The sequence below is a fragment of the Rhinopithecus roxellana genome, chromosome 8, assembly GCF_007565055.1.
Source record: "Rhinopithecus roxellana isolate Shanxi Qingling chromosome 8, ASM756505v1, whole genome shotgun sequence".
NCBI lineage: Eukaryota > Metazoa > Chordata > Mammalia > Primates > Cercopithecidae > Rhinopithecus > Rhinopithecus roxellana.
The window spans coordinates 21,570,140-21,584,789 of NC_044556.1; positions in this window are offsets into that span (position 1 = coordinate 21,570,140).

Sequence of the window (14,650 nt, forward strand, 5' to 3'; positions counted from 1 at the left end):
GGAAACAAGATCATCTGCTGAGAATGAGGATGAGGGAGGAGTCATTGAAAGCTTGAGGAAAGAAAAGGCAAGAGGTAGTGGAAGAGTGAATGGACTAAGGAAGCACAGTCTGGCTATGGGCAGCATTAAGGAATATGTATTTAAAGCAGGTCCAGTGAACATGGTTACCTGTTCAGCTGGGAGATGCAGTAGTTAGAGAGTTGACTTTTACGAGAGATGAAAGGAAATTCTATTTAGGGAAAGAGAAGAGCATAAACAAAATTTGAGTACTTGAAATTACATGATGTATAAATATATTTTTAAAAATCTGACAGGCCGGTCGCGGTGGCTCATGTCTGTAATCCCAGCACTTTGGGAGGCTGAGGTGTGCGGATCATGAGGTCAGGACATCGAGACCATCCTGGCTAACACCGTGAAACCCCATCTCTACTAAAAATACAAAAAAAAATTAGCCAGGCATGGTGGCGCATGCCTGTAGTCCCAGCTACTCAGGAGGCTGAGGCAAGAGAATCGCTTGAACCAGGGAGGTGGAGGTTGCAGTGAGCCGAGATGGTGCCACTGCAACCCAGCTTGGGCGACAAAGGGAGACTCCGTCTCAAAAAAAAAAAAAAAAAAAAGAAATACAAATGTAAGCCAGATAGACATAGTCCCTGACCTTACAGAGCTTACTCTCTTAAATAAGCAATCACAATGAAATTTAGTAGGTGCTTAAAAAAGAAAAGATGAAATATAGGTAGAATTGTTAGATAAAATATAGGATGCTCAGTCAAATTTGAATTTCAAATAAATAATGTATAATCTATTAATTACTATAAATATGTCCCATACAATCTGGAAACTCTATGAAAGTTCAGAGCAGGAGCTTCAAAGCTAGTCCAAGAAGATAATAAAAGGCTTCCTGGAGGAAGGGACATTTAAACTGAAACCTAAATTTTACCTTATGTGCCAAGTTCTTATCAATGGCATTTCTAACTGGAATTTAATTATTTCTGCAAAATGCCTTCTGCTCATTACTGGGGTATGGCCTTTGTCTCTCTCTCTCCAAAGTGTTCTTCCCATAATGTGAAGAGGAGAAAGATCTTTTAAATCTTTTTATATAAAAGAATAATTTACAAATTACAGATGCTCCTCAACTTATGATAGGGAGAAGTCCCAATAAACCCAAAATAAGTTGAAAATGTCCTTAAGTTGAAAGTGTATTTAATACAGCTAACCTACCAAACATCACACTTAGCCTAGACTACCTTAGACATGCTCAGAACACTTACATTGCCTACATTTGGGCAAAATCATCTAACACAAAGTCTATTTTATAATAAAGTTTTGAATATCTCATGTAATTTATTTAATTTTACACTAAAAGTGAAAAACAAAATGATTGTATGGTTACTAGAAGCATGGCTTCTACTGATTGCATTTTGCTTTTGCAACATTGTAAATCCAAAAACTCCTCAATCAAACCATTTTAAATCGAGGACTGTCTATAGAATCTAAGCTGAAAACTCCTTCTCCCCATTGGACAGCAAATAGTTGCCACATAACTTCCTGTGTAACATTATTAAGTATCCTTCCAGATTACAGTAGCTCAAGGTTTTAAGATTGTATTACTTTACGTCATACTAGTTGAGGCCACACAAGCTATTAATTGTTAGTGTAATTTTCCAAATGAATTATTTTTGTATATTCTCCAAATAGAGTACTTTTGAGATTTAATAAAAAGAACTGGCCTTATTTTGATATACTGGAAATGCTATCCCAGCTTTGTCGCTGCCTGAGTCTTTTCCATCCTTCTCTGCCTTTCTTCCAGTGCAATCTATGGCTAATGTGCATTACAAGCAAGCCAGATGTTTCTGGGGAAAACAACAAACCAACCAACCCTTGCTACTTGTCAATAAGCAGTACTACAAATATCAGAATATACATCTATATTTTTAGTGATAGATTATTTGAATCAGCCCATTTATTAGCATTTAAATTTGTTACCATCAAATCAGTTGAGCAAGATGTTAAGGGGGTGAAATAAATTCTTTTGGACAAACTTCGTCATTGTTACTTATAGAGAAAGATAATTGCTTATTTTTGTAGCAACAATTGTCACAGACAAAAAAAAAATAATACTTCTCTCAATTCCCTTTTAGTCTGAGTTTCAAGGTCAAGAGATACATCAAGAAAGTGTAACTGCAGAAAATCACATCCCTGACTGGCCCAGCACAAGGCCCAGGCTGTTTCAGGCAGTTCCTCTCTAATGATAGTGCATTCCCAGCGCATTTTAAAATTATTATTGAGAACTACAATCAAGAAATGGTGGTGGAGGGGAGAACTAGGTCAATCCAGAGTCACATGGAGAAGTGTCTTCAAGACACTTTTTGGAATATCTTGATGGCTCAAAAAGAACCCATTAACTGGTCCCCTCAGCTATGGCAGAGCCTTGTACAATGTCCCCCATCCTCCCTCTGGCCAGTGACTGGACTGGAAATGGGCTGCTGACTCAAGCTGAGCAGAGTCCCTTCCCAAGGAATCTGGAAGTGGGGATAGGAGCAGAGAGAGAATGTATCTTTCCATGTGGTTGGAACTGTAAAAAGTAAATATGAAAGCTGTTGCTGCCATCTGCCAGCTGCCATATGGCTTAAATAACTGAGAAACCCAGATGCTGCAGAAAAAAATGAAGTGAGAAACAAAGTAAGCTCTCTCTCTGAGTTCCTGCTGATATTTCCATTTCAGTGTCAGCTCTTTTGATGCCTGGCTGCTTGCATTCCTGCCTTAGCTTTGTGAGATGCTCCTATTTTCTTATGTGTCCCATTTTCTACCTAAAATAGTTCAAAGTTGGTTTCTACTCTTGATAAACACCCTGATGAATCCTGAGGGCTAAGCATTGTCCCCACCAATCTCTCTGGTGAGGCAGTTGTTTATCAAGAGTCACCTGTGATGTGCACACTGCTCTCTCCTTAGCAACGTGTTCCACTGTGCATAAAGCAGAGTGGGAAGAACTGGACACAACTGAGTTGAAAGCTAACCATATTACTTATTTGCTGTTTGACCTTAAACAAGTTCCTTAAGCTCACTGAACCTCTGCTTTTTTACATATTCACATCCGCCTTGCAGGATTGATTAAATGAAATAATTTATGTCAAAATTCTAGAACAGGATAAGGCACACAGTAGGTACTCAACATCTGATGGCTGTAGATACAGCATGGAATGGTCACCTATAAACAAACACTCAGAGATTATGGTTCTTGGAGTAGTAACTGTAATGATATTGCCACTTGGTATCCATGGACACATTTAAGGCTGTCTTCCACAGGAAGCAATGAGATAAATATTTAGACAGTTTTCAGTTTTTCTGCTAGTAACATAATTCTGCAGTGAACAACCTTGTAACTAAATCTTCATGCACATTTGTGTGTGTGTGTGTGTGTGTGTGTTTTTTTTTAGCCGGAGTCTCACTCTGCCACCCAGGTTGGAGTGCAGTGGCACAATCTCGGCTCACTGCAACCTCTGCCTCCCAGGTTCAAGTGATTCTCTTGCCTCAGCCTCCCAAGTAGCTGGGACTAGAGGGGCCCACCACCATGCCTGGCTTTTTTTTTTTTTTTTTTGTATTTTTGTAGAGATGCGGTTTCACCATGTTGGCCAGCCTGGTCTTGAACTCCTGACCTCACATGATCCACCCATCTTGGCCTCCCAAAGTGCTGGGATTACAGGCATGAGCCACCGCACCTAGTCACATATTTTATTTTCTTAGGATAAACTTCTCTTAAGTCAAAGATCAGGTACATTATTCTGGCTTTTGATGCCTATTGACAAAATTCCTTCCAAAAAATTGAACCTAGTTACCTCCACAAGCAGTGTATGCCTAACATCAGTGTAGCGGATGGCCAGTTGTCCCACAAATCCATTCTCCCTTTGTTCCATAACAGCTGAGTTTTAGATGGATACGTAGTTGCCCAGGCTGACATTTCCCAGCTTCCCTTGCCACTAAGTGTAATCACAAAACTTAAGTTCTTACCATTGAACTATGAGATGTGCACACCACTTTCTTAAACTAAATGATGTTTATCTACTTTTTTTTTTTTTTTTTTTTGAGACAGGGTCTCACTCTGTCATCCAGGCTGGAGTGCAGTGGCATGATCATAGCTCACTGCAGCCTCCACCCCCTGGGCTCAAGCAATCATTCTGCCTCAGCCTCCTGAGTAGCTGGAACTATAGGCACATACCATCACATCTGGCTAATGTTTGTATTTTTCATAGCGACAGAGTCTTGCTATGTTGCCCAGGCTGGTGTCAAACTCCTGGCCTCAAGAGATCCTCCAGCCTCAACCTCCCAAAGTGCTGAGATTACAGGCATAAGCCACTATGCCCAGCTGTGATGTTTCTTTTTAAAAGGAAATTGCCAGCCCTTCAGGGCCTCTCTTTCTTCCTTCCCACAGATTGGAACTCAAACCCAACTGAGACCATGTAAATGAGGACGACACCTTAGGGAATGGCAAAACGAAAAGACTTAAGGACCTTAGGAACCTGAATGATTGCATGGAACAGAACCCTGCTGAAGCCGGAAGCACTGACCTCTGACCTCTCACCTCTGACATAAGATGTCTCTTTGCTACAGAATCTGTATCTTAATAGCACAGGGAGGGTCAATACATCTTTTATTAGTTACAGTAAGGCACTTTGGAGTACTAATTAGTTTTATACAATAAGCAGGTTAGGTATGACTTGACATCATCCGTAACAGCCAAAATGATGTATCCTCCACCTACATGTTCCAGTATTTCATGTTAGTATTATTCATACCTGCACAAAGAAAATTTTCCTTCCTTATAAAAGTTCAGTGGATTCAGTGCTAATCATTCCCCGCTTCCTCTCCACAACAGTTCCTTTAGTGTTAATGCACGGCACCTTCCTGACAGCAAGCTACTGAATTTCAGGTATATCACTGACCTAAGTGGATTTAAGCAAACACTGGGTAGTTCTTTTATTTCTAAGTCTGAACTTGCAGTTGATTATCTGCAAATATTTTGTAGGATTATAGGTAGATTTCCAGAGAGTTAAATTAGTTGTGTAATACATCATGGAGACTATAGCCTATTTTTTTTTATAGCCTAATTTTTACAAAAGTAACTCCCTTAGTATTACAGCAAGCTTGATGTTAACCGCTTCTCCTGTATGGTCACTTGGGGATGCTTATATTACACTGATGCGCTTTCATTATAATGTTGGCTTACATGTGACAGCCTCTATGTAACCCAGATTACACATGGATGACTCAAGAAATAAAGTGAATATTGAACATTCATGCAAATGATTTCTAAATAGATGTCCAATATATTCCTTGTTACATAAATTAAATTGCTTTGTGATTAACACCTTCTTTGTTCCCCTTCTGTCAAGGATCATAGAGTTCTCTGCTTTCTATTGTCCAATGTCTGAAAACAGGTGGTTCTATTTACTTTATTTAATTTTATGGCTATTTATTGAGGGAAGGTAAATTCATTATTCTGTTATGGATGAAACAGAAGTCTCTTGGAAACTCTGAATCCTTTTTTTTTCCCTTGCCCTAATGCTACATAAGAATTATCTTATACTAAATAAATATTCAGGAATAGAGACAGCCCTAAGAACTGGGTCATGACACTAGCCCTCTTCAGTTGCAGTTCATGGATCCTCCACCATGACAGTAACCATGATTCTATCCATTCTCCTCTCTTGTCTGATGCTACCACCAACTCCTCAGCACTTCCTCTATATATGCATTGCAAGCTTTCTCCTTTCTCATAACTTTGGTACACTGAAGATTTATAGTGGTCTTTCTCTTTTTTTTTTTTTTTTTGAGATGGAGTCTCACTCTCTCACCCAGGCTGGAGTGCAGTGGCGCAAACTCGGTTCACTGCAAGCTCCGCCTCCCAGGTTCATGCCATTCTCCTGCCTCAGCCTCCCGAGTAGCTGGGACTACAGGCGCCCACCACCATGCCTGGCTAATTTTTTTTGTATTTTTAGTAGAGACAGGGTTTCACTGTGTTAGCCAGGATGGTCTCGATCTCCTGACCTCATGATCCGCCCACCTCGGCCTCCCATAGTGCTGGGATTACAGGCGTGAGCCACCACACCCAGCCTCTACTGGTCTTTCTCTATGAATCCTTTCAGCTTCAACTTCAGCTCTGTATTGCACATGGGAACTCCTGAAGAGACAATCTGATCCTGTTCCTCTCAGGAGAGAAACTTTTGGACCACGACTTTTTTCTCAGCTATAGCAAGGAAAACAGATAGGGAAAAGAGGTGAGTTGGTCACTATGTGAAGAGTATGGCCAATCAGAGTTCTGCTAGAAGGAGCAAGCAGGTGTGGCAGTTGCTGAGATTTGCCTATAGCAGTTATTTACTTACATGTCTATGTCTCCTAATTTTAAGCTTTTTGAGGTCAGGTGCCATGTTTCAGGTATTCTTTAATGTTTAGTGCCCCGCACATTGCTTGGTACATAGTAGGTTCTCAATACATTTTACTGAATGAATGAATGAATTGATGAATGGTCCCAACTAGACTGTTAGGCCCTTGATTGGCCTCAGAGTAACAGAGATCCTTAAAATGAACAAATTACAAGACTACTTTGGGGATTGTTTTAAGAAATGCTGTTTAAAAAATAATTGAAATGCTAGCCAGTGTTTTTTGATTTTTCTTTAATGATTTTAATTAGTATCCACATCAATTCTTAATCTGTATACAGCAGTTCTGGAGTGACCTGGATAACAATTTGTTTGCTCATACACTCTAAGTACTCCCCAAATAGAATGTATAAAAGTACTAATTTAGATTGGTTTTGTGTAATTTGTGAAGAAATAATATTTTACAGCAGTTCTCTGGGTAATGAAAGTCACTCTGTACAGATAGTAGGTATGTACCTAAATATTTATTCATTTCCCTCTGAGCTAGTGAGTCACTGACCCTGAAGCTGGAATGAGGTTGGTTTGCACCATGGAAAACTTAATCGTTCCCATGGTAACACACAGCCTCTTGCCTACCACTTCTTCCCACACCTTTGTTGTATTTAAAGCAAGAAATTGTTATTTACTTCATATTCGATATGTTGATATGATTTTCAGGGCACAAATTCCTAATCTCAGCCATTCTTGTGTATAAAATATTGCCATAGTAACAATAAAAAAACTGATTATAAGTAATAACTTATGAACTGAAAAATGATCTGTCAATTCTATAGCATTTTAGAGTTCAAAAAATGTTCCCTCAATTTTGCGACAATTATCAAGATGCTGGGATTAAAAACATATTTAACCAACTAGTGAACTAATGATTCTTACATATTTTGAAAAGACAACTATTAAGTTACTTTATATGTTTAAATTTAAAATATTTTTTGCTTATCAAAAAGTAATTTGTTCATTATAGTAAAGTTAGAGAATAAAGACAGGCGAAAAGAACATTTAACAATCCAGTAATCTCCATTTCCCATGATCATTATGTCTTTTCAGTATCTTTTCAGTGTGTGTATACGTGAAGGTGATGTGGCGGTGATATTGGAGAAAGAAAGAAGCCCATCTCCCAATAAATTTTCTTCTGTATTCTGATTTTTTAAAACTTCATATATGCCAGGCGCAGTAGCTCACGCCTATAATCCCAGCACTTTGGGAGGTATTACAGATAATGAGGTCAAGAGATAGAGACTATCCTGGCCAACATGGTGAAACCCTGTCTCTACTGAAAATACAAAAATTAGCTGGGTGTGGTGGTACGTGCCTGTAGGTCCAGCTACTTGGGAGGCTGAAGCAGGAGAATCGCTTGAACCTGGGAGGTGGAGGTTGCAGTGAGCTGAGATCACGCCACTGCACTCCAGCCTGGCGACAGAGTAAGACTCCGTCTAAGAAAACAAAACAAAACAACATTCATATATTATGAACATCTTTTTAAATACATTAACTGTAGTGTCATTTTTATTGCTTGTATAGTGTGGATGTTTGGTTGAAGGAATTTACCATACTTTAGTTAACCAGTCCTCTTTTTGTTGGTCATTTTCATTTTTTCAGTTTTTCACCAATATCAAACATGTACCAAAAAAAGATAAAGAAAAAAGAGAGAACAAAGAAGGGAAAGCGGGAGAGAGAAAAGAAAGGAGGGAGGAAGAAAGGACACTGCAATGAACATCTTGTGGCACACATCATTAATTGTTTCCTTAGCATATATTTCCTTAGCTTTATTTTGAAGTGGAATTGCTAGTTAAAAGGTATGTACTTGTCAGACATTTTATCAAAGAGTTCTCCAGAACAGATGTAGTACCTTCTCTAATACTATTATCTTTAAAAATAATCCTTACCGGGAGGCCAAGGTGGGCAGATCACGAGGTCAAGAGATCGAGACCATGCCGGCCAACATGGTGAAACCCCGTCTCTATTAAAAATATAAAAATTAGCTGAGCATGGTGGTGGGCGCCTGCAGTCCCAGCTACTCGGGAGGCTGAGGCAGGAGAATCGCTTGAACCTGGGAGGCAGAGGTTGCAGTGAGCCAAGATCACGCCATTGCACTCCAGCCTGGGCGACAGAGTGAGACGTCGTCTCAAAAAAAAAATAAATAAATAAATAATAATAATAATCCTTACCAATTAGATAGGCAAAATGGTATTTTAATGTTGCTTTGATTTGCATTTTTTATTATTGATGGAAATGAAAAAAATTATCTTTGCTGACCCTTTTCATTTCTTCTTTTCTGATTTACCAGTGGAAGTCCTTTGCCCATTTTTCTGTTTGGCTATTGATCTTTTCCTTACCGATATGGAATACTTCCTAATTCTTCGTCCCTTTTCTTCCTCTTTCCATTTGGCACTTGTCCTTTCTCTTTCTTTTTTCTAAGACAGGGTCTCATTCTCACTCTGTTATCCAGGCTAGAGTGCAATGGCACAATCATAGTTTACTGCAGCCTCAAACTCCTGGGCTCAAGCAACCATCCCACCTCAGCCTCCTGAGCAGCTAGTACTATAGGCACATGCCATTATGTCTGGCTTTTTTTTTTTTTTTTTTTTTTTTTGGAGAGATGGGGGTCTTGCTATATTGCACAGGCTGGTCTCGAACTTCTGTGCCTCAAGTGCTTCTCCCATTTCAGCCTCTTGAAGCTGGGATTACAGGTATGATCCACCATGCTCAGCCTGCCCTTTAATTTTCTGGTGATTTCTAAAGCACAGTTTTTAGTTATTTAACATTTAAAAAATAAATATTTTACTTAATGTTTCATGTAATATAATCCCCCCTCCCAAGACTATAAAAGTTTTTCTTTATATTTTCTTCTAGTAAGGCTATGGTTTTATTTTTATATTAAAATCTTTCAAATCATCAAAATTCATGAAAATCACAATAAATCACTAGAAATTTATTTTGGAACATGGTGTATTTTTTCCCTCCAACACTTGGCCAATGACCCCTTCATTTATTGCATAGCTTATTTTTTCCTCACTGATTATAAATTTAACATTTTAAAAAAAGAGATGGGGACTTGCTATGTTACTCAGGCTGAAGTGCAGTGGCTATTCACAGGTGCAATCACAGTGCACTAAAACCTCAAACTCCTGTGCTCAAGTGATCCTCCCATTTCAGCCTCCTGAGTAGCTGAGACTACAGGCTTGTGCTACCATTCCCAGCTTGAATGCCACTTTTATTATGTATCTACGTGGGTCTGAATAACATTGAATTTTAATGTGAAAATATAAACCCATATATCTAACCATTTCCCCTCTGTATATGTTGCCTGGGACCTCTTCAAGAGCTGTTTTTAATCAGCTATTGTGTGGAGGGTAAATGAGGTTTCATTTCAAATGCCAAAAAGATACTGAATGAACCTCTAGCTCTTTAAAATTAAATCAGAAAGTGTTATAAATATTTTATAACAATGTCATTGCTAATGCAGACTTGTATTGTGAGATATTATAATCTAAGCTTTTTTATTGCTGTACATCTGGGCTATGATGGCATATATTTTACGATATTTTGCTTATATTGTGAGATATTATAATCTAAGCTTTTTTATTGCTATACATCTGGGCTATGATGGCATATATTTTATGATCATATTTTGCTCATTAAGCCAATAAAATGTTCCTAACTATGGGTGATATATGCATAAATTATATATTTATTATTATTACTCAGGGGCTAAGTATTATTTACGAATTTAAAATGATCAAGGCCAGGCGCAGTGGCTCACACCTTAATCCCAGCCCTTTGGGAGGCCAAGGCAGGCAGATCACGAGGTCAAGTGTTCGAGAACAGCCTTACCAACATGATGAAACCTGTCTCTACTAAAAATACAAAAATTAGCCGGGCATGGTGGCGCGCACTTGTAATCCCAGCTACTCAGGAGACTGAGGCAGGAGAATTGTCTGAACCCGGGAAGTGGAGGTTGCAGTGAGCCTAGATTGCGCCACTGCACTCCAGCCTGGGTGACAGAGTGAGACTCCATCTCAAAAAAAAAAAGCAACAACGATCAAACACATTTTGTATACATGAGTACGTGTATGTGACCAGTTTGTACATCAATCTTAAAGCCATATGTATTGGTTCATGTTTTTCCAATATAATCAATATAATTACACCAAAAAAAAAGAAATCAATTTTGTTATCCTTTAAATTTAAGCTGCCAATACATAGAAAAGCATCTGGTTAGATTTCAGTTGTGCTTAAGTTGTTCCTTTCTCCCAAATACATGAAAATCACAAAGATACATATTTCTGTTCTAAATATAAACAGTAACCCTAATTTCAGCTTTAATAAAGATGATAGGTTTGATGGTGAATGCCATCATGGTAAACTGGTATTTATTCAGGAACAGTGACTTTCTCAATCACTTTGCCTGTAATTTAGCCACATGCCACTTGCCATTAAATGCTCCTGAAAATACTACAATTGGTCACTTAATCAATGTACTAGCTCATTGTGGTAAATGTTGGCCTTAACCCATTTATGCTGGAGGTTGCAAATTTTTTTTTGTGAAAAGTCAGACGATGACCTTGAGCATAGGATATAAATAACTCCCATAAGCTTAGCGTTCCAATAATGGAACATTAGGCATAAATGGGTTTTAACCAAAACAATGACTTAGGTCAATTTACATAACCACGCTTATAAAGGTGCATCTGCAGAATTTTATATTAGGTCATTTCAAAGATATATGTAACCCACCTTTCTTCCCATATATACATTCCAATAAGACACTTCAGGCTTTTTGGTGCATTTGATAGATGTTAAAAATAATACTTGCTGTCAAAAAACAGCATTAAATCCTGTGTGATCCTGACTGAAAAAAGAGCTACAATGTGGTTACCAAGAAAATGGTCTGTGAGTTACTTGGGCAGAATCTCTAAAGCCGTTCTTTTCCCAGTGCTCATTTACAGTGAAGAAAACAAACCAGGTGGCAGGGAAATTTAGCTTGAAAAGAGGCTTATTTTCCCCTCCCGAGAGACAAATTTGATTTTATCTCTTGGCTCATACTGTAAAGTGTGGCTGTTCTCCAAATTAGCTCTTGAGGATGATTTTTAAAAAATGTTTCTCACTTCCTTCCCCTTAATCATGCCTTCTACAGTGTATTGAGAATATCTACTCTTCATCTCTTCAAGTCTCTCACAGATCATTTCTCATTTCACCTTCTTCTAACTTCCTGTTCTGTCACAAAAAAATTTTGATCAATTATCTCTACTGTTCTTGTAAAATCCCAACTTTATGTGCTAGGCTTCAAGCCACCACTATTTTTATAAATGTGCTTATCACATGATAAGCATCATGCCACCACAAAGGGTATCTCTATTTTTCTTTCTTTCTTTCTGTCTTTTTTTCTTTTGGAGTCTGGCTCTGCCGCCCAGGCTGGAGTGCAGTGGTGGATCTCGGCTCATTGCAAGCTCTGCCTCCTGGGTTCACGCCATTCTCCTGCCTCAGCCTCCCGAGTAGCTGGGACTACAGGCGCCTGCCACCACACTCGGCTAATTTTTTGTACTTTTTGTAGAGACAGGGTTTCACCGTGTTAGTCAGGATGATCTCTATCTCCTGACCTCGTGATCCGACCACCTCAGCCTCCCGAAGTGCTGGGATTACAGGCATGAGCCACTGCGCCCGGCCCACAAAGGATATCTCTTACTTTATAAATGAAAAAGACTGAGCTTAGAAACATTCAGTAGCTTTTTCTTGCTCACCAGGCTAGTAAAAGTTGAAGAGGAATAGGAACATGTGACTTAATCCCAGGTATAGAAGGCCCAGGGCCTACACTTACTTTCGATACCAACAACGCAGGGGCAGTATAACATAAATATGAAGAAGAGTTGTTCTGGAGCCTGACCACATGAGCTTCAATCCTGGCTTTGTCACCTAAAAGTTAATCTAAATTTTTTGTGTTTCAGTGTCATCATCTGTAAAATATAAACCATTTATTGAACAACTACTCATTGGTTCCCAACCATTCCACCTCAGAGTCGTTCTCTGATCTGCTGTCTTGCTTTTGTTTAATTTGTCACATTTTATGCTGATGATCACCAAGGGCTTAGATGTCTAAAAATGAAGGCTTAAATCACTCTATTAGGCAAAGCCCCTCAATCAGTTGGAATATTAACTGTAAGCAGGGAAACTTGGATGGGTAGTCATACATACTAGCTATGGCCTTATAAGCTGTAGTGAGAATGAGTAATCCACATATATCATTGGAATGTCTGAAGACTGAAAAATTACCTACTCCTCCTCCCCGCCATTTTTTCCTAAAAGACAAGGTCTTGCTCTGATGCCCAGGCTGGAGTGCAATGACCTGATGATTGCTTACTGCAGCCTTGAACTCCTGGGCTCAATCAATCCTCCCACCTCAGTCTCCTGAGTAGCTAGGACTACAGGTGCATGCCACCATGCCTGACTAAATTTTTTTTTTTTTTACTTTTTATTAGAGACAGGGTCTTGAAATGCTGCCTAGGCTGGTCTTAAACTCCCGGCCTCAAGAGAGCCTCCTACCTCTTTTTTTCTTTTTAAAATAAGAACCATCACTGTTTTCTTCTCCTTCCTTTTTTTTTTTTTTTTTTTCCGTAGCAACTATTGCCACCCTGGCCCCAACAGTTATTTATAGAGTGCATTGGTAGTAATTATACTTACAATTTAGTCCATGGAGTGCAGGACCATGAGGAACTATAGCTAGATAAGACTGTGCCAGAATTAGAAGAATAGACATTTTACTTTCAGATATCATGACTAAAAGAATATTAAACCCAAGATGCTCCTTCCATCAGCTGGATGTGCCTTTGGGCTTAGAAAGATGGCAAGTATAGCAGTTGTACTGGAATGGCTGGATCGAATAGGTTGAAGGCATTTTTGTCATTGTACATGTGGGGAAAGGCAACCAAGTAATAAGACACAACAGATATCTCTTAAGGCAGCCACACAGCTCACAGTGACACCTCGCCCCCCCACATAGCATAAGGGTGGAACAGTAGCAAAATATCTATACACATAACTTGCAGATGAGTCATGCCTGCGTAACATGGAGGTGGAAGTATGACCCAAATTGGGCAAACAGACTTGTTTTCCCAAGAAACTGGAATTTTGATGTGAGATGCAGAGAGGGTGAGTTGTTTACAGCCCACCAGGAAGACAGTTTATGGATTCCTACCAGTGAGTTCCCCAGAGTTTCCCTGGTTATTCAACAGTTCCCAGGATCCCATGAGATACCCCAGTATCCTTCCACTAAAGTCAACTTAACTAGCTGGAGTTGTTGTCTGCAACCAGAACCTTAACTACTACACTCCCCAAATAGCTTTCTCTCATGTTATTCTTTTATGTATTCCTTTCTCTCCACCAAAATAGCAAAATAGAAAAAAAACATTGGGCTTACCAAGAATGCTGTATTTTGACTCACTGAGCTTTGGTTGCTTCCCTGCATGAAATTCCCTTCTTCTTCTTCCTGAAACCTTGTTCAAGGATACTTCCACTGATACTTACCATTGTCAACCCATACTTACTTGCTTTGATTTGGAAGGTCTTCCACTGTGCCCTTAGGGCCTGTCATATCAAAATCATGGCACTTACCATACTGTACTGTGTAGTCTTTGGTTTACTTGCCTGTCTCCCCCATTAGATGGCAAGCTCCTTGATAGTAGGGGCAACTTCCCATCTGACTTTATTTCTCTAGTTCTTTATTACAGTACCTAGTGCCCAGGAGACTCAGTAAGTAAACAGATAAATAAGTAAACAGTTTCTGCTTCAATATGAGAGCATGATTTAGCTTACCTGCTGGAGGAATGTGAGGAAAACAGCCAATGTAAAACAGCCACACCCTTTCTAGAGCTGATGAAAGCCAAGTGGTCCCAAATGTGGAAGTCCAGCGAAAAATCAGCAGAGCCACCTACCCAACCCACAGCTGACTTAGAAGATAATTCCAGAGGAGCTGTCCAACTCATGCAGAGACTCCTAAGAAAAAAGGTACAGTTATTGTTTTAACCTACTGCCCTTTGGGTGGCTTCTTAGGCAGCATTTTTGTGGCAATAAATAACTGGTGCAGTATCTGTGGGTTACATTTTACCTGAGGATCACCAACTTGAGAGATTTGTTTGCTAAAAAAAAAAAGGTTTTAAATCCAAGGATTGCTTTTACAAATCCCACTGTGAATGTGAAGAATGGATATATTTATAAATCAGTAG